The 22,270-nt window shown below is 34.8% G+C and overlaps 2 long non-coding RNA genes across 3 annotated transcripts; one reads left to right on the top strand and one right to left on the bottom strand.

The window, feature by feature from the left end:
• Positions 1 to 3,120: 3,120 nt before the first annotated feature.
• On the bottom strand, positions 3,121 to 21,893 carry LOC129454133 (uncharacterized). Of its 2 annotated transcripts, none has more exons than XR_012368570.1 (8): positions 21,833 to 21,864; positions 18,785 to 18,890; positions 18,422 to 18,502; positions 6,410 to 6,730; positions 6,151 to 6,294; positions 5,808 to 5,929; positions 4,083 to 5,639; positions 3,121 to 4,046 (listed from the first exon to the last, which is right to left on the bottom strand). It is a non-coding gene; the product is annotated as an uncharacterized lncRNA (long non-coding RNA). The 2 variants fall into 2 exon arrangements; XR_008647694.2 differs by having other exon boundaries at positions 3,123 to 4,046; positions 18,785 to 18,866; positions 21,833 to 21,893.
• Positions 12,018 to 15,941, top strand: LOC129454127 (uncharacterized). Its single transcript, XR_012368571.1, has 4 exons — positions 12,018 to 12,306; positions 13,110 to 13,156; positions 13,248 to 13,568; positions 14,815 to 15,941. It is a non-coding gene; the product is annotated as an uncharacterized lncRNA (long non-coding RNA).
• Positions 21,894 to 22,270: the final 377 nt, after the last annotated feature.

The following is a 22,270-nucleotide window of genomic DNA, read 5'->3' on the forward strand; positions in this document are numbered from 1 at the left end:
GTAGTAAATCCAGAGTCTCAGAAAGTATCAGCAGGGAATACACAATCCTCACTCGCGGCCGGGAAAATAATCCACAGTTCTCAGAAAACCGGTGAATAGGCAGTACGGACGGTGAGATCACCACCACGCTCAATCGGATCTAGCCTGAAAACGAGACACACCGATGAGCAGAGAAAAGAGTCACATAAAGTTCACAGATGAGTACAGTACCGGTAAAAAGAGGAAACTGTCCCAGCCTAAATAAGGCTTAGTTGAGATACGCTGAATACTGCCACCGAGAGTCCACAAGAATCAAAAACAGTATTCCACAGCGGAGGTAATAGTGAATGCCGAACGACACCAATCTCTACCGAGTCCTGGAGGCAAAAACACACAATGAGAACAAAAACACGATCAAAAGACCAACGAGAGTCTAGCAAAACATGACAGCGATCACCCGGAAGTAACTCAACAAACGCGCACAGAGCACAGCAATCCCGGACCTAAAATAGAGGAGAACAAACACACATCAGCTGGAAAACAATCAGGAATAACGAGAAGGGAGGAGACTGAGAGTGCACACATGAGACACAAAAGTTAAACAAACAAAAAGAGCAACCGATCACACCGGGGTCCTGACACTTACGTTACTTTTAGTTACTTTTGCGTTACTTTTTCTTGGCTAAAGCTTGATCTCTTTCAGGCCTTGTAGGTGTTTTTATGACTGAAAAGTTCTGCATTCAGAAATTGCATATTTCATCACAAAAATGTTTAGCTTTGGCCTGCCATCTTAGTTTCTGACTCAAACTGTTTCCACACAGGCACAGAGAGAGCATACGTTTAGTTTAATTCAGTACATATTTTTTAATCAAATTAATTAAACTAAAAAAGTAACTTGAGTTACTTTTTTGAAAAAGTAACTCAAATATTAATGTGTACATTTAAAAAGTAATGCGTTACTTTACTCGTTACTTCAGAAAAGTAATATTATTACGTAACTCAAGTTACTTGTAATGCGTTACCCCCAACACTGGTCTTGAACATACATTTTCTTTACTGAACAAATCTTTTTGTTTTATCTGCTTCAGCAGAGGAGTTCAGACTTTCAGGAGTCATTTTTAAAAGTAATTTATCTTAACTAGAGATTAGTTGTTATAACTACAGGTGAGTTGTTATAACTTATAAAATTAAGTTGACTTTTTTCAACTATATTTGAAAACTATTGTATACTATTTATAAGTTGTGACAACTCATCTGTGTTGACATGACTTGTAAATCTGAGTTGATTCAACAAAAAATTTTAAGGCAGCAAAGTATTTTTTACAGTGCATTATTGACATCTGAAGAAGAAAAACAAGACCAGAGATTACTAACATTCTGCTGTGTTTTCCTGCTTAATTCCTAAAGTACATATTTGAGTCACGGCAAAAATTTATTTATTAAACCTAATAATTAAAAGTATTAATTTATCAAACCAAATGAAATCTACAAGCAACTGATTGTGGTATTTAAATGGCATCTATTGGTTTATTACAAAGTATCTGCTTACTCTGATGGGACACAACAACTTTAATCATTAACTTTTGTCCAGCAGAGGGCAGCAGTGAGTCCCCTGTTAATTGAAATACTGTAAATGCAATAGTTTTATATTACATTTAATTGCAACTTAACTTATTATAGAATAGTATACATTCACCTAAAGGATTATTAGGAACACCATTTCAATTTCTCATTAATGCAATTATCTAATCAACCAATCACACTGCAGTTGCTTCAATGCATTTATGGGTGTGGTCCTGGTCAATCTCCTGAACTCCGAACTGAATGTCAGAATGGGAAAGAAAGGTTATTTAAGCAATTTTAAGCGTGGCATGGTTGTTGGTGCCAGACGGGCCGGTCTGAGTATTTCACAATCTGCTCAATCTGCTAGGGTTTACAAAGAATGGTGTGAAAGGGGAAAAACATCCAGTATGCGGCAGTCCTGTGGGCGAAAATGCCTTGTTGATGCTAAAGGTCAGATGAGAATGAGCCAACTGATTCAAGCTGATAGAAGAGCAACTTTGACTGAAATAACCACTCGTTACAACCGAGGTATGCAGCAAAGCATTTGTGAAGCCACAACACGCACAACCTTGAGGTGGATGGGCTACAACAGCAGAAGACCCCACCGGGTACCACTCATCTCCACTACAAATAGGAAAAAATGCTACAATTTGCACGAGCTCACCAAAATTGTTGAAAAATGTTGCCTGGTCTGATGAGTCTCGATTTCTTTTGAGACATTCAGATGGTAGAGTCAGAATTTGGCGTAAACAGAATGAGAACATGGATCCTTCATGCCTTCTTACCACTGTGCAGGCTGGTGGTGGTGTTGTAATGGTGTGGGGGAATGATGTTTTCTTGCCACACTTTAGTCCCCTTAGTGCCAATTCGGCATCATTTAAATGGCACGGCCTACCTGAGCATTGTTTCTGAGCATGTCCATCCCTTTATGACTACCATGTACCCATCCTCTGGTGGCTACTTCCAGCAGGATAATGCACCATGTCACAAAGCTTGAATAATTTCAAAATGGTTTCTTGAACATGACAATGAGTTCACTGCACTAAAATGGCCCCCACAGTCACCAGATCTCAACCCAATAGAGCATCTTTGGAATGTGGTGGAACGTGAGCTTCGTGTCCTGGATGTGCATCCCACAAATCTCCATCAACTGCAAGCTGCTATCCTATCAATATGGGCCAACATTACTAAAGAATGCTTTCAGCACGTTGTTGAATCAATGTCACATAGAATTAAGGCAGTTCTGAAGGCGAAATATGGTCCAACACAGTAGCACGGTGTTCCTAATAATCCTTTAGGTGAGTGTAGGTTAACATCAAACATTATTTTTGCAAACCTATATTATTCCTATGTATAATGTGAACTTTCACATTTACTTTAAAAAGGCACTAAATAACACTAAAAGTAATGAACATTGGCTTAAAGATAATAGGGAACCACTTTAAGTGCTACAGTATTTAGCACCATATGGTGCAATTTAAAGTCATATATGTACAGAGGGGAAAATAAGTATTTGACACATCAAGGGGTAAGTAAGGGGATTTTTTAAGTGGGCCATTAACACAAAATTTCCACCAGATGTAAACATCAAGCCAAATATTGATACAAAGAAATCGAAACATTTAAGTATACAAGTTGAGTCATAATAAGTAAAGTGAAAAATTTATTTGGTGCTATAATCATGTTATAATACCAGTACTTGTGGTTCTACATAGGTGCTATATAGCACTTAAAATGGTTCCTCTATTATAACAAGCCAATGTGAACCACTTTTAGTGCATTTAGCACATTTTAAAGTACACAAAGCATGTATTTACTCACAAAACTAATAAATAAAAGATGCTCATATAGTTCTGCTATAAGACCTGCTAGTCTGTGTGGTTGAGGTTTTGCATCTAAAGCGACCTTAAGGCACAAAGAAGAAGTTTTCTAGGTCAAAACACAGAAGGTGTGTAGGCAAGATCATACAACTTCATATTTGTATATTTCTGACATTGATTTTAAATAGATAGGAAGTATTTCTGTATGTTTGTTGTTGTTGTTTTACTTTGATAGGCACAAAGACTTCATAAACAAATTTTTAAATGTAGCAGTAAATACATTAATCAATAATGTAGACATTCTCATACAAACTGAAGTTACATGATCCTCTAATCTTATGCTCTTTTAGTAATACATATAAAGAGCAAGTAATCAGTAAAGGTAAAAGTGGTATTTTAATATTATTACATTTCTTCGTAAGTGAATATTTATTTTCATGATTGTTGTAACATATTTGTTGTTGCACAAACACACAGCACATCATTGCAAAGAGCAAACTGCAGTGGCCTCACTTTCCATCTGAGGTTTAGACCACCGAGATACATAAATGTATGAGAAAAACCACCACACTAGGTTTAAGGTAAAACCTTTAGTGTAGTCAAAGGTTGAACTGTATTAGTTACCGGTTGCCAACCAAACAAATAGAATTCTTTTCTGTTTTTCTTGTAAGTTGTGTACCACACCTTGCACCACACCTTGCACCATACCTTGCACCATACCTTGCACCATTTTGCAGACCGCTTGCATGCAACTCTTCTCGCAATTCTTTCTTTCATCTTTCTTTTATGGTGAAGGTTACCAAAACATTTCATTATAAAATTTTTTTAAGGTCTTTCATTTTCATATAAATGTTTTCATTCAAACTAACACAATGCATTCAAACTATGCATTTCGTCAGTATGTGTGTTCAGTATCAGTGGGAATCAAACCCATGACCTGCACACTGTAAGTGCAATGATATACCAGCTGAGCCACATCAATACTTCACATATAAAAGGTGTTTGACATCTGCTGTCTTGATTGCAAAACAATTAAGATCTCAATCAAGTTTACATAATTAAATTGAACAGAGTTAATGTTACATTAAAACTCTTATAAAACTACTGTACAACAAATTAATTTAAAGAAAGCAAAGTTAAAAATCGAATAAGAGTATTTAACAGAATATCTAATTTAAGAAGAGACCATGATTCACATGAATTGTTTATTTGAACCATAAACATGAGCCACTAAATGAACATTTACTTTAATATGGATGTGAAAGAGGATGAGTTTTTATTACAGTTGCTCATCTCCAAAAAAGCCTCAACAACTCCATCCCAGAATACATTTATTAATTCATATTTTAAAGGCCTATTACTGTAAAAACTTGTCTTGATAAATTTTTATAGATGAAAGCAAGCTTCAAAACTCTTAACTGTATCGTGAGAACCTTTCGTTTACATCAAAGAGAGGAAGTTCAACTCGCATTCAATTTCTTTCTCACGTTTTTTTCTGCCCCTTCAGAAAACATTTAAGGACAATCTCAATACCACATATAGACATAAGATATTTTTAACACACACATACCGTTAACAATAAATATTTGACAACTTGGTAAACAGTAACACAGAACACAGAAAAAATTCCGTAGAAATTACAATGTTATTGCAGCTGGGTTGCCGGTAATTTACTGTAGATTTAGATTATGTTATTTACTGGCAAGAGTTTGTTCAAAGTTAAATAAATGTTAAATATTAACAAGTCTTTATCTTTACAGAATAAAACTATACAATAACAGCCTCATGCAAAGCATTCTGGGAACCAGAAATCTTCATCAACCTTTTTCTGTTTTTTGCTTCAGATTTTGTTTCCCAGAATGTTTGCTTGATGCTGTTTTATTAGTTTTACTCTGTAAAGACAAAGACTTGTAAATGTTAAATGTTTATTTAACTTTGAACATGTTGCCAGTAAAAAACATAAATTTAAATCTACGGTAAGTTACCGACAACCCAGCTGCAATTTCGACGGATGAATATATATACAGTATTTAACAAACCACACTGGATAAGCAGCATAAGTCACTGTATTGAATATCTCAATTATTCAAAAACATAAAACCTCTTAATATAAATCTGTGAGGTTATCTGTGATGTATTGATAATACTGTACACTGTAAGATCAGATTAGTCCTAGGCTTATGTTTGCAATTTTGGCAGCTTCAGAGCAGCATAAGTAGCATCAGCTTTGCTGGGTCGATATTTTTTACGAAGCTTTGAAAAGTCCACTTCTGCATACTGAAAGAGCAAACAGAGATAGTACACATACAGTATTAATATCGACAGTGGAGCGGTTTTATAACCAAAACAACACTGAATAGTTCGGGAGTATGAGAACTAAGATTCAAAAAACAAAAACAAAAAAACTATCAAACAATTTAGTATGAAATTCCTCTCAACATTTACCTGTAATTGATTTGGGTCTTGATGGTGCTCTACAACTTGATGCTGCTGTAGATCAGTGTTGTGAAGTTGTTGTGAACCTTGTCCAAATCTTTTATTTCCAACAACAAAAACCTTAAATAGCCCTAAAGGTCATAATAAAATTTGATTTTTATTTACAAAATAAAGTTATTATTAACAGTCAACATATTTTTACAGGCTATAATAGCCAAAAGATGTTTCACATTACAACATCTATCATTAAACTAACTTTACTAAAATCCTGATGATCTACCAATAGCATAATGTTATTGTTTTTTTGCTTTGAGACTTTAATAGATTAAAGAACTGAAAGAAATGTACTCACCTATGACCACAATGAACCAAACACCATTCAGCAGACCAAGTATGATGGTAAGAGTCCGATACAATGTGTCACTGTTCTCATTCTCATTTACTACTGTATGATTCTGCTGTATAGAAGTTACTTGGTTTGGTTTTTTTGTTGGCTCTGTAAAGAAAGAGTATAAATCTGTTATAATACATGCTATATAGTCTACTTAATTACAGCATAATAAAGAGAAGACTGAATATGAATTTAAACTGATCACTGTATGAGCACTTACCATTTAAATGTAGTCTGGTGCCACTGCTGAATTTTGGATGTGTATCTGTCTTCATACAGTAATAAAGTCCTAATTCATTAATAGTGACGTTATTTATAAACAGATGATTTTTAGATTGAAGTGAATATTTGTTTCTTAATGTTTTGTTGAAGAATAAAGGTTTTGATGATAAAGTGCGTAATATCATCACAGGAGGATCTGGTGTTTTCAGTAATAACCAATAAATCTCTTCTTCATCCAGATCACAGTTTATAGTCACATTTTGTCCCAAATCTGTGAGTTGATCCAAAGTATCCGCAGCTTGACACAATATGAACAGATCTGTGAGAAGATAAGAAAAACAAAGTCATAAAAATTAAGATATAGAAAACGAATGAAACACAAATCAAATTAAAATATATTCATCTAATGTAAAGAAACTCACAGATTTGAAGCTGTGTGATTCTCATGATGTTGTCTTAATGAAACACAAATAAACTTTACTGCTGTCTGTTTATGAGCGAAGGAAAACTCTAACCCACATCAAGTAAAGGAAGTGAGTTTGCTTTGACCACATTGTACAAACCCTGTGACCATCATCACTTAATTTTACTTAAAAATGTATTGATACCTTTTATAATATATTTAAAACGCTGTAAAAAAATAATTGTTCAACTTAAAAAAAGGTTGTTTAAAATGTTGAGTCAACTAATATTGTTAAGTTAACTAATATATATTTTCTTAAATTGAATTAACTCAAAGAACACATACTTTTAAAGTTAAACCAACAAATCTTTTAACAGTGTATCAAATATATATAATATTGAAGGCAGCACGAAAAAAACATACTTTTTATAAGTTGTAACATTGTATACATTTGGGAGTCTACCAGTTAATTTGGACAGCAAAGATCCTTGTTTATGTTGTTGCTGCTGAAAAGTTATACCTGTGTTTTTACTCGACACACTTGCTGTTACAACAGAGTTGACTGTAATGTTAGTAAACAAGTTAAAAACCAACACAAAATTCACCATAGTTTTACTGTTGTATGTGTTGGAAAACCATAGTAACCACACATTTACCATTGTCTAACTACAGAAAAACAAAGTTTAACTAAGAGATTTCTAGTTCAGTGTTGTGTGTAATTAATAAGTAATTACTATAATTTAATTACTTTATCCTTGAAAAAGTAAAGTAAGTGAGGGAAGAAATATTTTTGTAGGCAAAGTGTGAACCCCAGAAGTGAGTTAGCATTTCAGTACTTCCGATTCCATAGTCCCCAAATCAATTATCTTTAATTGGATTTTGCTTAAAGGAAAACACTACAGTTTTTCAATATTTTACTATGTTCTTACCTCAACTTAAGACAAATTACCTGTTTTTTTTACTCCATGCACTTAATCTTTGTAAAGCGCGTTGTGAATGTGTTAGCATTTAATCAAGCCCGATTTATTCCTTAGGATCCAAACAGGGATGAATTTAGAAGCCACCAAACACTTCCATGTTTTCCTTAATTAAAGTTTGTTAAATGAGTAGTTACCAGTGGCGGCTCATGACTCCTCATCCGAGGGGCGCTAATTCAAAATAAGTGTTCGGAGTGTCATTTGTGTGGTTCATTTTTTTCAAAATATGTGTTTTGCGCGTCGAGTGATCCTGTGTGCATTGCGTGTTTTGTCAAAAGAAGTGCCTGCTGCACACGCGTCAAAACCGTTTATGAAAAAAGAGACGCTCTCGTTCACAAAATACTCTCAAGACACTCCCTTAACTGTTAACTTTGATTATGCATGAGATTATGCGAGAGGCGGCCAGAGTAAACAGCTTCATTACTTGAGTAAAAGTACAGATACCCCTTGCAAAATTTGACTCATGTACAAGTAAGTACTGCAGTGAGTTGTCTACTGAAGTAAAAGTACTGAAGTACTTGCTTTTAAAAGTATGAGTATCAAGAGTACAAGAGAACATTTTCTAAATATTGCATTACTAGTGCCACAGTGCTTATATTTAAGTGCTTACATTACTTACACAGTGCTTTAGCTTATTTGGTCAATAATTGCTGAAATATAGGTAATATAAAATTTAATGTATAAAGTTTTTTCTTCATATCAATTAAGCTTCTTGTGCTCCCCCTTGTGGCTGTTTAGCAGCTGAAGTATGTTCGATTCAGGGGGGCAGGGTTTCATATTTTATTGAAGCTTCCCCAGCCTCCGTCATTGATTAGCAGACCCCCACCTGCTGTTAGCATTCAATTGACTCCCATTCATTTTGGCGTCACTTTGACAGCAAATAACTTTACATCGGAGGCATTTAAAGACTCCATTTGTCCATTACTTATTTCTAAAGAAACACGAAAATGTATAAAATGCTCCATTACCTTTAATCTTACGTTATGGCCCAGTAAAAGCAGTTTTTGTAAAAACAGGCTAATTGCGTCGTAACCTGCGACTCTCTGTCGCACAGTAAAGAAATTACAGTGTGGACAGGAAGAGAAGCTCGCAGGCAATCTTTTACTGTCTATGAGGCATTTGGGTGGACGTGGAGGCATAAAGTCAAGTGAGATGCCTATAGAAAGTCCTAAAAGCAACACAACAAATGTAAGGTTTTGTTATGTGTTTTCTTGTGTTCTGGTTGTGTTTCGTGTTTTGTACTTTTATTTTGACATCCTATTCTGTTCCGGCTTTTATTTTGATATTCATCTTGCCATGTCTCACTTTCCACTTCCTGTCTGTTTTGTATATAACCACTTCCTGTACACCAGTTGATTGCTGTTATCTTGTATCTGCTTGTTTTGACCCGTGCCTGTTTCTGGATTCTGTGATTGTTCTCTGCCTGCCCAGACCTTTTGCATGATATTGGATTACGTTTGTGGATTGCCCTTATCGAATGTGTTTGCTGGCCCTTTTTTTGGGATTTTACACACTTTTGCACATGGATTATAATCTCCTTTGCTTTCTTTAAAGCACACCATCGTTACAACAAAATTGTTTACTGTCTATGGGTCGACTGTGAGTGACGTCACTTACATATACAAACACGTCCTATAGTATAATCCCGCCCCCAACACTTTGATTGAAGTTTATGTGCAGGCATTTTGCGATTTTGAGTTTTGGCAGGATCCTTACGCGAAGGCCAGTGGATTGCAATTGATATTGAAATATGGGTCATAACTCAAAAGACATAGGAAATTCAATTGCAAATGGACTTTGAAATTTGGCATACATTGTACCTTCGCGTAAACGGAAATGCAAATGGTTTGCATTTGTGTTTTAATTAAGTCATGGTTTTTACACCCACAAGTAGGAAACGCTATTGCAAATACAATTTGCAATTCCTTTTAATATTCTCCCCAAAATCATTCTATACATCTGAATGGCTACAGCTGGCAAATTGGCGGGTGCATGTGGCTTCAACTACTCAAACGTAACCGTGAATGTAAAAAAACTGCTTTATCACAGCTAGCCAATCATTTGGTGCACTTTTCTATAGCTAGAATCTAGCTTAGAAGAAATGTAAGGAAATTTATTTCAATGTATGTACCTTGACATGCTTTCGCAAGTTGGAGGATGAATTTTTGTAGGCGGTGATGAAGTTCTGTTTTGGTAAACACAGCAAACACTTGAAGCGAAAACTATCTTAACTTCAGAATTTTGAAATATTTTAGAAACTTTAAATAGTCTGGCGAAGTGGGGCCATGGGTTGGCACATTCCTGGCATGGTTTTATCTCTTATCTAAATTTGACCACGGAGTTGACTTTGGTGGAAAGCTGAGGGTGACTGCTGATAGGCTGTCCCAATCAGTGGCGCCTGCACAATCCAATCATGTTTGAGAGGGAAACAACAAATTGAGGGTTTCCGAGATTTTTCTTTTTTCCTTTTTTTAGAAGAAGTAACGGGTATTTATGGTTATGTATATAAATGTAGTGATGTAAAGAGTACAATATTTGCCAAGTCATGAGTACTCCCCAAAAATGATACTCGAGTAAAATACAGATCCCTCAAAATTGTACTTAAGTACTGTACTCAAGTAAATGCACTCCGTTACTCTCTGGCTTTGCTGTGTGCTGAGGTCGAAGTGCTGTAAATGTTAACGCTTCTCATTTACTTTTAAAGGTCATGTTCTTCCTGATCTCATTTTTTAAACCCTAGTTAGTGTGTAATGTTGCTTTAACAGCATAAATAATACCCGTAAAATGATAAAGCTCAAAGTTCACTCCCAGGCGATATATTTTCTTCTTCTTCCTTTACGCCATTCCAACATCTACAGCTATATTCATGGCGAGAACAAGTTAATCCATTTTACCTATGGGGGTTTTTGGCCACGCTGACACAGCGAGAACATGCAAAGTTAGGGGCCAGTTACACCAAAAGCGTTCATGGCAGTTGCAGGCGCCTTTTTTGAATGATATTCTATGGGCAGGGCGCGTTTGCGCGCTGTTTATGCACGCCGAGCGCCTTGCGTTTTTTTGCAGCGCTGAGAGCGGAGAAGCGCCCGACATCATTCGCGTCTTTCCATTGTCCAATCGAATGAGGGGAGATGCGGGCCTTACGTTCTGGCGAGTGAAGTTTACAGTTGCTATGAAGAACCGGAATCCACTCGCTCACTCTCTCCTGCGTGTTTGTGCACCTCTCACCCTCAAACATGGTCAGCGCAAGCTCCCTCTTTTTAAAGTTTCTGCTAATATGATAGTTAACAGCAAAAGAGCGCTCACGCTTCAATATTTGATTGACAAGACAGCTGACTCGGTGGTTGCTTAGCAATATGAAAAGCCGTGTCGCACTGCTCTTTTTTTAAAAAAGGCAGTGCATCGCGCCTTGCGTTTGCAAGCTTTTAAAACGCTTTTGGTGTGACTGGCCCCTTAGACTCCACACAGAAAAGCCACCTGCCCTAGCCGTGGCAAAAGGGAAAAGTGAAAGGCCGGTTTGGACTACAGTCTTCTACTTCCTGCTTTAATGACGTCAGTAGAACAGTTTTTTGACTAAACTCGGCCCACTGGAATACGTCAGTCACCAGCTAAGCTAACGGCAAGCTAAGCTGCTGTAGAATTACAACACACTAAACAAACTGCACAATCAGAACTCGTTACGTATTCTAAAGGAGAGACTTCATAGAACAAGAAAGACATCAGGCTGTTTTGAGGACAGTGAAAACAGCGCTATACAGATAAGTAAACTTTGTGAAAAATAATGTAATGTTTAAACATCAAAAACATGAACACGTTATAGGTTATTGCGCACCGTAGACACAATCAAAGCTTCAAAAACACAGAAAGAACATGAGCTTTAATCAGGCGCTACCTATAGGCAGAGTAGGCAAATGCCTAGGGCCACAAGCTTGGAGAGGGGCCTCCATAATCCATGTGCGCTCCGACAATCACTACAGAAAGCAATAGACAAAGTTACAAGGTGAGATCAAACCGCAGGGAGATAACATCAAAGTACCGCAAGAACGATTGATAAGCAGACCATTAAAATATTAAAATATTCAATTTAAAAATAAAAATTGTCCGTTTTGATTTTATGTGGACTTTAAATCTAAAAAGCTGCAGTGAAAACATCGATGTTTATGTATATTTATGTCTTATAACATGTTCATAAAGTAAATCTAAACTATTTTTTCAAGTCTGTTGATGCTAGTGTTAACATTGCCTAGGCCTAACCTTAACCCTAGCCGCCTTATCGCTAGGTGGCAATAGTGATGGTGAAGAAGTAGACTATAGTCAGTGGTGACGTATTGTGGTGTCGTAACGTGTAGACAGCAGTTCTGCAGGCTGCAGATATAAGGCTTGCCGCAAGAAGTGACAAGCGATATACCACATTATCGCGAGAGCCATTCAAAAGGAGACGATTCATATGATTTCTCCAATCTCTCGCAGTACTTTGACGTCATCCACCGACCACCGTCTGTTTTCGCGGTGCTGAAGGTAAACCAGCCTATTAAGTTACAACTTTCGTTTTGTTTTTGCAGTACTAAAAAATAAAAAAGCTCTACGCATCGCCGCGTTACGTAAATTTTTTAGGTTATAAGTAGCATTGGTGCATTATGATTTTGAGGTAGGTATTAATGGATTGTGCGTTAAATTTTGTAGACCGATAATCCGTGTTATCAGTTAGATATAGCTCGTATAATCACGGGACTTGATCGTTAACTTGCAGAAGGACATGATCACTCCTAGGCCTGGTTTTACAGACAAGCCTTGGCTAAAGCTAAAGCTAGTAACTTATTGGGCATTATTTAAATTATGATTTTTAACCATCTTTTATAAACATGCTTTGGAAAAGACGATACTGTGTATTTTGAGACGAATCAATTGTGCAAGTTATATTCATCCCAAAAGTATTTTTAGTCTAGGACTAACGTTAGTTTTAAGCCTTGAATGTGAAACCGGGGGGAAAAGTTCAACTGTGGCATGCGAAAAGTGTCTCTTTAATCAATAACTAACGATATTATATTTCTAAAAATCTCATGTTTAACATTATGTGCAATGCTTTGAAATCCTGTTAACTTTTAGAGTTTGGTGCACGATCTACACACTATTATTGTGCTTAGAGAAATGGGTATTAAAAAGGAAAATGTTCCTAAACCGTTAATCCAATATCCATTAAATTACTGTATATGTAATGAATGGGGTAAATTGCAATATATGCATAAAGTATGTATGTATTGCTGGTTCATATTAAAGAGCCCCTATGACATTGCTAAAAAGAACATCTTTCTCTGTTACAGGTGGTGCCTCATCTATGTCTTTGTACTGTTAATAAACAGTGAACAGGGTGAGTAACTTATTAAATTTAAAAGACAAATTCTTACTATTTTCTCAAATGCAAAACTGCACATAAGCATATTTTTCTGTTTTGTTTTCAGTCTCTCTGAAGGTCACAGTTCAATATTTTGTTGGAGATTCAGCGATTTTAAACTGCTCATACTCAGAAGATATAAATGAAGTAGACATGGTGTTTTGGAGACTCAATAACAGTCAGAAGGTGTACGAGTTTAGTCCAGTCAATATTTCACAAAATGTAAAGAGCAAAAGCATCAGAGTTGAATCTTTTCCTGACGAGTATAAAAGGGGAAACTACTCTATCAAAATCAAAGAACTTAAAACAAATGATGAAGGCAAGTACACCTGCTCCATCATACCAGCAGATCATTATGAGGACATGTATCTCATCATCAAAGCCAGAGGTTTGTAACATTACATCAAAGTTTTGATTTTGATTAAAATGTAACGAATATATTGATTCTGAAAAAAATAGTACACTGTTAAACCCTGAATGTTTTAGATGTTTTCCTATATAACTACCTGGTTCATGTTATCAGCTTGTGTTAGTCGGGGAATCAGTTCAACTTCATTGAAGCTGTCCAGACCAATCGGGACCAAATGACTGCATGCTTTCAAATCACTCTTGTGGTACTGCAATGTCATGGGCTGATTGTTCTGCGTGGCATGAAGTATAAAAAACTTTTATGCAAGTGAGCTGATTAGTTGAATTTGGCTCCGCTTCACGTTGTGCCGCATTATCACATTTGGTGTGCATTATTTTCTTATGATTCAACGGCCTGTCGTTACATAAATGTGAGCTTCGCCATCTTTAAGGCTCCTTTGTGTTAAGACTTCCGGTGAGCCACTAAAGCTAATGGTAGTCATAATGCGAGGAACACAAGTGTGCTGTTTTCACTGGCTTTTTAATTCTTTTTATGAAATCCAGGAAGACCGACATAATTTGTGCAGCTAGGGGTTGCCATAATAGCTAATACAAATGCAGTAAATCTCTACAAAACATTTGTTTTAACCATAATACACGCACAAGAACTGAATGTGTATTTGGCGCACATGCACTCATGATCTTACAAATCCATTCAGTAAAACCTTTCATAGATACAACCAGTAAACAATAAATACAATAATTGTTCAAAAACATCTAGTTTTATATTGCAAGTAAAAATATGTTGATTAAGCTGGTTTATTTATTTTGCTGCTATGTATTATATATATATATATATATATATATATTTTTTTTACAAAAAAATTTGATCACAGAATATAAACAAAATAATGTGCTAAGTTAATGTTTATATTAGTTCTTAATGTGTTTGTGCTTACTTTTGTCATATTTAAAATAAAGTATAATAATTTTAGAATAAGCAAAAAATTTCATAAGCTCGTGTCTCCATCTAGTGTGTAAGAAGTGAAGTAATATTATCATAAACATAAATATATTCATAAAACGAAAACAATAATGAATACATGTAATAGTTTATTATGTGTTGTTATTATTGTTAACCATGCATTATTATGGTTTGCTCAAATAACAATCTGTTGCATGAGAAAGATGCTGCTGACTGTCGGATTAAAAGATGTTAGTTTCACCAGAGCAGTTGTGTTGAGAACTTCATTTGATCATTTTGTTGTTATTATTTTGTTTTACAGAGGGACAGACCTCAATTCAAGATGAAAACCAAAGCACACAAACAAAACCATGGCTTATTCCAACAATTTGTTGCATTGTAATTGTAATTTTAATTTCCTGTTGTGTTTGTGTTTTATGCATTATGCGCAAAAAACGCTTATGGATGTTCAAGCCACATTAATGTTTTTGCATTAAATATCAAGTTTTCAGACCAAATGGCATCTGTAAACAAATGATGATGGAACTTTTCCTAAAACTTAGTTAACCAAACTGCTGTGGATTTATGAAATCTTTCCTCTCAGGTTTATGCTGTATAATTTGTTACATTACCTATAGACATCCTCTGCTAATGTTTTAAGTGCCCAAACATCCTATTATTGTAATAGATCATATTAACACTGATAATAATGTTGTAAAACTAATATTTTGTCAGGGATTTTTACTACACTATAATATCTCTTATTGTTTATATATTGGTTTATTTTTGTATGACTTTTTCTACTGCGTTTTTTACTATGTTTGATAACCTTCAAAGTTATTGTTCTGAAAATATTTTGTCATGTTACATAAAATTAAGCAAATGCAGAAAAATGCTGTTACACTATCCTTATTATTTAAAGAAAAAGAGGGAGCAATGAATGTAGGGGTGATTTTGTGGACAGGGCTTATCTTAGTCCCAGACTTATACAGTCCCAGAATAAGGCAGCTGCCTTAATTAAAAAAAAAATATTCTAACATTTCAGTCCCATTGTTTTGTTTGAAGATGCACACAAAAACTACTAAAATGTCCTAATATAACTAAGGCCATGTCCTAAATTTATCTAAATCCTGTATGGGAAACTGCCGACTTTGATGGTTGTAATATATCATTTTACAGCCTTCATTTATTTATTCTTACGTTATATGATTTACTTTTGTGTAAATTTGTTGTTTTGTTTCTATGTGTTTTTCTCTGTTTCTGTCCACTTTTTACATTACTGAAGCAGCCCTGAAGGGGGAGCTGTGTACCCTGCAGTACTTTATCCCCTGACCTTATTTTCTCCTAAATTGTGATGAAATCTTTTCAGCATGTGATGTGATTGTTTGCTGATTGTAATCTTTCTCTCACTTGATCTTCTGCTTACATGTGGAATATAAATAAAATACATTAAAAGATTTGTTGTTCACTTTGTCTTCAATATTATCTATTCTACACAAGGCATAATAAGTCTAATAAACAGTATTTTTGCCGAAAATGTTTAATAATTAATCTTTAAACTGTTCTGAATAATAAAGTACTGATGAGCAAAATAAGACGTTGTGTTTTGATAGTAATGTTTGTGTTTTATAATGTCTGTTTTATATTTTTATCCTAACTACTGTATCACATCTGTATTTTGTTTGTTCCCATCTTAGCTTGGTTTCTGCTGTGGATATTTGCCTTTTAAGTCTCTTCTCTTTTCTCTGCCCACCTTGACATAAATCATCCACTTCATCTGAGTTTTGTCTCCCTCTGGTGTCTGTTCACGGCTTGACACTTAACTATAGATTTAAATGTCATGCAAGTAGGCCTACCTGTTTTTCTTGGCCTTTGTCTTAACTTTAAATATGTATATGCTCTGTGATTGGCAGGTTCTGACACCTGTCTGGGTTGAATGTACTGGCTTTGTGACCAGCTGGCTTTTTGTGTTTTTGTGCCTGGTAAATTTATTTTGCTTTGCTTTATTTCCTTTGTAGAGAACGTGATGTATTTTTATATGATATTTGTTTTGTAAATGTTTTGATATTCCTTAGTGATCAGCCTTATGTTTCCAACTTTATATGAGAAAATCATCATCTTGAAATCAGAAGTGATTTTCTTTTAGTGCTTCAATTTTAAGTCAGTGCCAATCATAACAAGGATGATAAATACAAAAAAAATTCTAAATTATTTTAAATTTAAGAGGATAGCGGCATCCACACCAAAACTATAATAACACAAATACATTTTTTTTTTTAATAACTTTAAGAGATAAAAATCCATTTCAATTTAAAGGTGCATTTAAAATGAAAACATGCACTGCACAAGTTTGCTAAAAACAACATTATCATTCTAATGAATGCAAGTATGGTTATTTTAGTAACCATCCTTAACTGGATATAAAATTATCTTTTCTAAAGAAGTCAAACTTTCTCCTTGCTTATAAGGACAGTTTATTTGTTTCTATTTATGGTTCATTTTGCATTCATGTAAAAATAGTATTAATACTTTCTCGGGAGAACTTTTAATTTTGATATCCTTTAGTTTGAGGAAAATCATATACTAGTAAATGATTTGATGTATCAGACAGATGAAACAGTAGTGTTTTCTATTTCATGGTGTATTTCTTTCCCAGTGTTGATGGACTGGTTTTAGTGTTTTTAGCAGATTTTGAACAGTACACAAATACTTTGTGATGACAGCTATACAGCAAAACAATAAAATTGCATTAAAAGATGAATCACATGTCTGAAGTTGAGGATCTGCTGAATGTGTCAGAAAGTTGATCAAGTGCTGAAAGTCATCAGAATGAGCTGAAAAGATGACTGAACTTTGCTTCTAATGTCAGAAAAGTCACACAGTATGTGAAACAAGCAGATGGGCTACAGTAGCTAAAGATAAGTTTGGGTGCCACTGCAGTCAACATGGATCAGGAAAGTGTGTGAGCATGGATTCACAAACGTTGTGGGCTCTGATAAGTCTTGCAACTGTTGCAGGTGGAAGTGCCAAAGATTGGCTTAAAGTCCAAGTTCAACTTGTGGTGTATGTTGTGATGAATGGCACACATAGCACCTTACTGAAATCAGCCGTGTTAAATGTAAACTGCTGGTGGTTATATAAGTACCACCTGACCTGGTGATATGCTGGTGATTTTGCTGTGTGTGGTGGAATGAGAGATGTGTATTGTTGATGTCCAAGTGTGTGATACTATCATGACAACATGACAAAGATCTCTGCTGAATGTGTATAGCACACAGAATTTGTGCCACAATAAATTGAGAACGTGTATGTCCAAATAAAACAACAGAGAGATTGCTTCATGTACTGAAGAAATTTCATGTGCATGTGTAATACAAACATTTATTAAATAATGTTTAACTTTCCCCACACTTTATGGACTTACCTGAAATTCCCAATTGTTAAGATTGTATATATAGTTTTTAAATTATTTTGAAATGTGATGAAACATAATTTTATACCTTGTGTTTTCAATATTTAATGTGATTTTGTTATCAGTGTACCTCTGTGTAATTTTTATCTCTACATAAACAAACAGCAGTAAGGTTCTGTCATTGGACTACACAAAATCTATATGTAAATTATAGACACTGAAGTATGTATGTACTAAAAATGTCTTGTAATTCTTGTTTTTTAGGGAGTGGAGAAGTTGTTTGACATTTGACTTACAAACCCTGTTTAAATATGCATTGTCTACGTCACCAAAAACATTATGCCCTCATGAAAAATGCTTAGATCAATGTGCAGTGCTCATTGAAACTTATTTTATTGTTTTATAAGCTCATATCTCTACAGATATCAATGTTCATCTCAATTTAAAGATGACTTTGTGTTTTATGTCATGGCATTTGTTTATCTTTGGTCTCATAATGATTTTATAATAGACCTACCTGTTTACAAAACTCTTATCTCCAATCACCAGGATGCGGTGGAAATGCATATTCGTCTTCTGATCCTAATGAATTTAGGAGCTAAAAAAAGAAATAATGAAAAAAATCAGTCAAGTATTAATACATTTATCAAGTCATAATTATGGGAAGTTTAAACTTCTCATTATTATGAGATAACAAGTTAGACCAGTTTAACCCAACATGCCAGAAATGGTTATAATTCCTTACGGGAAATTGCTAAAGCTCAATGGCTTTAAGTTAGACGAACGCTTTAACAATAAGCTTTAAATAGAAACTTACAACAGGTGTCGGTTGATTAAAAATTTACAAAAAAGTAATATCATTAGGTTGAATTTTACTTACAGTATTCGGACAGGTCCCTCCGACTGACCTCTGGGTGGGTTTCGGTCGGGTTTGCATTATTTTGCATGCAAGTCATGTAAGCCTGTATAAATGACAATGATGACGACTGTAAAACAACTGCTAGATTTACAGAAAAGGGAGGAGCATCTAACCGTGTCAAATCTTCATGTCAACTCCACCTCCACCTTTTGACATATTAACTGGACATTTTACATCATTTGCTGAATTTTTTAAAAATATAGGCTACAAAACCTTTTGTCATTGATGTGTGTCAGCGAGAGAATGACAAAATGACTTTAATATTTACTTATTTTGCAAATGTAATGATTTGACTGTATACGCAAAATATGCACACAACCTACTGTATATACTTTCAGAATAAGTAAGCATTATTTCAATACAAACCCTCCAATCTTAAAGTATAAGTACCCTATAATTTATACCGTTTCCCTTTTTTTGCCTCTATCTTATATTTGTGTTTGATATTTGTCTGCTCATTACGACAAGTAATGTATTTTTTAATATTAGTCTTGGTACACATGAATTCTGTTTGTCTTGTTTTTATCAACATTTTGACATTTCATTGCATTTTGTATGCATGGGCCTATATGTGACCATGTCTGTGAAATCCAGACTAAAGTGTCATTTAATTATCAATCATATTCATTTTAATCTTTGACATGATCTTACTCAGTCAATATTACATATATCATGGTTATATTTTCACAAAATGTAATTTACATTATGTAGGATATAGGTATGCTTAGCATCTGTAACCTGGACCTTACATTTGAAAAAGTAACAGTATGCTGCGGTTAAGTTTGACACTTAAATTATAGTTATGGTTACCATTTGCAAAAACTATGGTAAATGTTTTCATAATATATCTACTTAAATTTACATATCTGTAAAATGTCTGAATACTGAGTCAATATTTGCATTTCTGGCATTTGTTTATGGTCATGATCCAGAGAGAGATCATCAGATACCTCTGAACTTCCTGGAATCCACAGCAACAAAAGTGTCTCAGTATATCAAGCTTACTGTTTGATCAACATGATCTCACAAAGTTACGTGGGATAGTCACAGAATTTTTTGCTAATTTTTCAGTGGCATTCTCACGGATCTCCGCATTTTTCCGTGGCCCTACCATGGACTTTCTTTTCCGTGGCATTTTTAAGGATTGGTTACTCAACTGCTTTTTCCTATTTTCAAACCATCGTCGCTTCGGTTTAGGGTTAGATTTGGTGTTTGCGTTAGTATGTCACTTTAAAGGTGCAGTGTGTAAATTTTAACGGCATCTAGTGGTGAGGTTGCGAATTGCAACCAACGGCTTAGTGCACTGCTCACCCCTCACTTTTGAAACACATAGAGAAGCTGCCACCGGACAAACACGTCATCGTCGGAGATAAATTTAGTAAAAAAAAATGTCCAAATGTCCATGGCGACACAAAATGGCGACTTTCATGTAAGGGGACCCTCGGTGTATGTAGATAAAAATGTCTCATTATAAGGTAATAAACACATAACGGTTCTTTATGAAAGGTCTTTATACACCCCTGATAATATAGTTTTGTATATTATTTTGCATTTCTTTCAAGAGATCCTTCTAAAAATGACACACTGCACATTTAAGTATTAGTTTATACTATTTTTTTCTGATTTATTCTTTCATATTTTCTAAACTTTAAACCATTGTCGCCTGGGGTTGGGGTTAGAGTTGGGTTTGTGTAAGGATGTAATTTTATGTAAATCTAACCCTAAACCGAAGCGACAATGGTAAGAAAATAGGACACAACAGTAACCAATAACCAATCCGTGAGAATGCCACAGAAAAGAAAGTCCGTGGTAGGGCCACGGAAAAATGGGCAAAAAATTCTGTGACTCTCACGGAAATTCACAAACACACACATTATGATCTGAAACCATTTATGGCATCATAACCAAAGTATTTATAAAGTGTGTGTCATTTTGGTAAGTCAAACATTGATCACATTATGCTATTATTGTCATTTTGGGGATTATATTCCACTTTATTTTTTTATCAGCACATGTAAATTATCATATCTATCTGGAGTCTAAAACAGATGACACACACAGATGTCTCACATACTCGTCTCCATTTTATCTAATCAACAACTTCAAACAACTAACAGGACAAAACAACATAGCTACAGTGAAATATGAAAACAAAAACTTTGGAAAGATGTTATTATCTTGTGTAGAGTCACGCAAGTCCACTGCAATGTGATAGCTGAATGGGACTAAACTGAATAACAGCTACATTTTTCATTTTGAAAAGGTCTGTAAAACATTTTAAGAAAGGTACTTAAAGTTGGGAGGTAACTATAGTCTATATATTTATCCACATGCATATATGTGAATTTAATTATTAAATTATTCCTAAAAAAGTTTTGCAATGTCACCATCAGGTACATGATGTGTTCCCTAAGCTAATATCTCAGTTAAAATATTATTTTACATATGGCAGGTCACATATATTATACTTATACAGTGAAAGACATCGAAACAAAGTCTTTGTTAAAGCCCATCAGGTTGATTTCACAGTCAAATGATGCACGTTCCTTATAAACAATGGTTGCTCGGGCTACAGGTTTGTTCACTGAATGTTTTGCAATGCTTTAAAAACCAGATGAACTGGCAACATTCCCAGAAAAGCAAAACAAATATTTGACAGGAATGACAGCAGCATTACTCGGTCCAAAGGTTCATGTTAAAACATTTATACTATAAGAATGAATTTGTTAAAAACAACAGCATCAGGGATAGTTTTGGGACAACACACTAAATGCGTTGTCCTAAAACATATACATATCCGTGTAACACATTTTGTGTTACTTTTAATCCCTATTATTTACTTTAACACAAAATCAACACAGTATGATACATAAAATGTTAAAATGACACATGACCACGCAGCATTTATTTAATTGCCTGATGGGCTTTACTGAAATTGAAGGTTAAATACATCATCTAAAAAGTTTAATATACACTCAAATGAAATATACACTAACCAATTTAACTTACCTGTTATAAGGTTTCCTCACTGGTGGCATGAAGTAAAGCATCAGAACAACACTGGTCTATATATATAAAGGTTTCTCCACCTGTGTTGGGAGTTCCTGACAGTGATTGGCTACATATAAATGATTGACAGACCTGGAGACAACCTTGTGATCAAAGTGAAAGTATGCAATCACATGCAAACGCTCAACAAGGAACTATGCAAAAAATGTCAACTCTTTATGGTCTTGTGCATTTAGATGACATCATTGCATTCATTTTTAAATGCACCTAAACAGGGTGCGTTTCCCAACAGCATAATACATTAGTCAACTATTCGAATCATGACTAGCTAGTTAGTTTATCCAGCAGTGCATTGTACTATTAAGCAACGAGATACGTCTTTGAATGGGAATCGTTGGTCTGTGACCTGCTATTAAACACAAATATAGAGAGAGATAG

This window comes from Misgurnus anguillicaudatus, unplaced genomic scaffold (assembly GCF_027580225.2).
Source record: "Misgurnus anguillicaudatus unplaced genomic scaffold, ASM2758022v2 HiC_scaffold_32, whole genome shotgun sequence".
Taxonomy (NCBI): domain Eukaryota; kingdom Metazoa; phylum Chordata; class Actinopteri; order Cypriniformes; family Cobitidae; genus Misgurnus; species Misgurnus anguillicaudatus.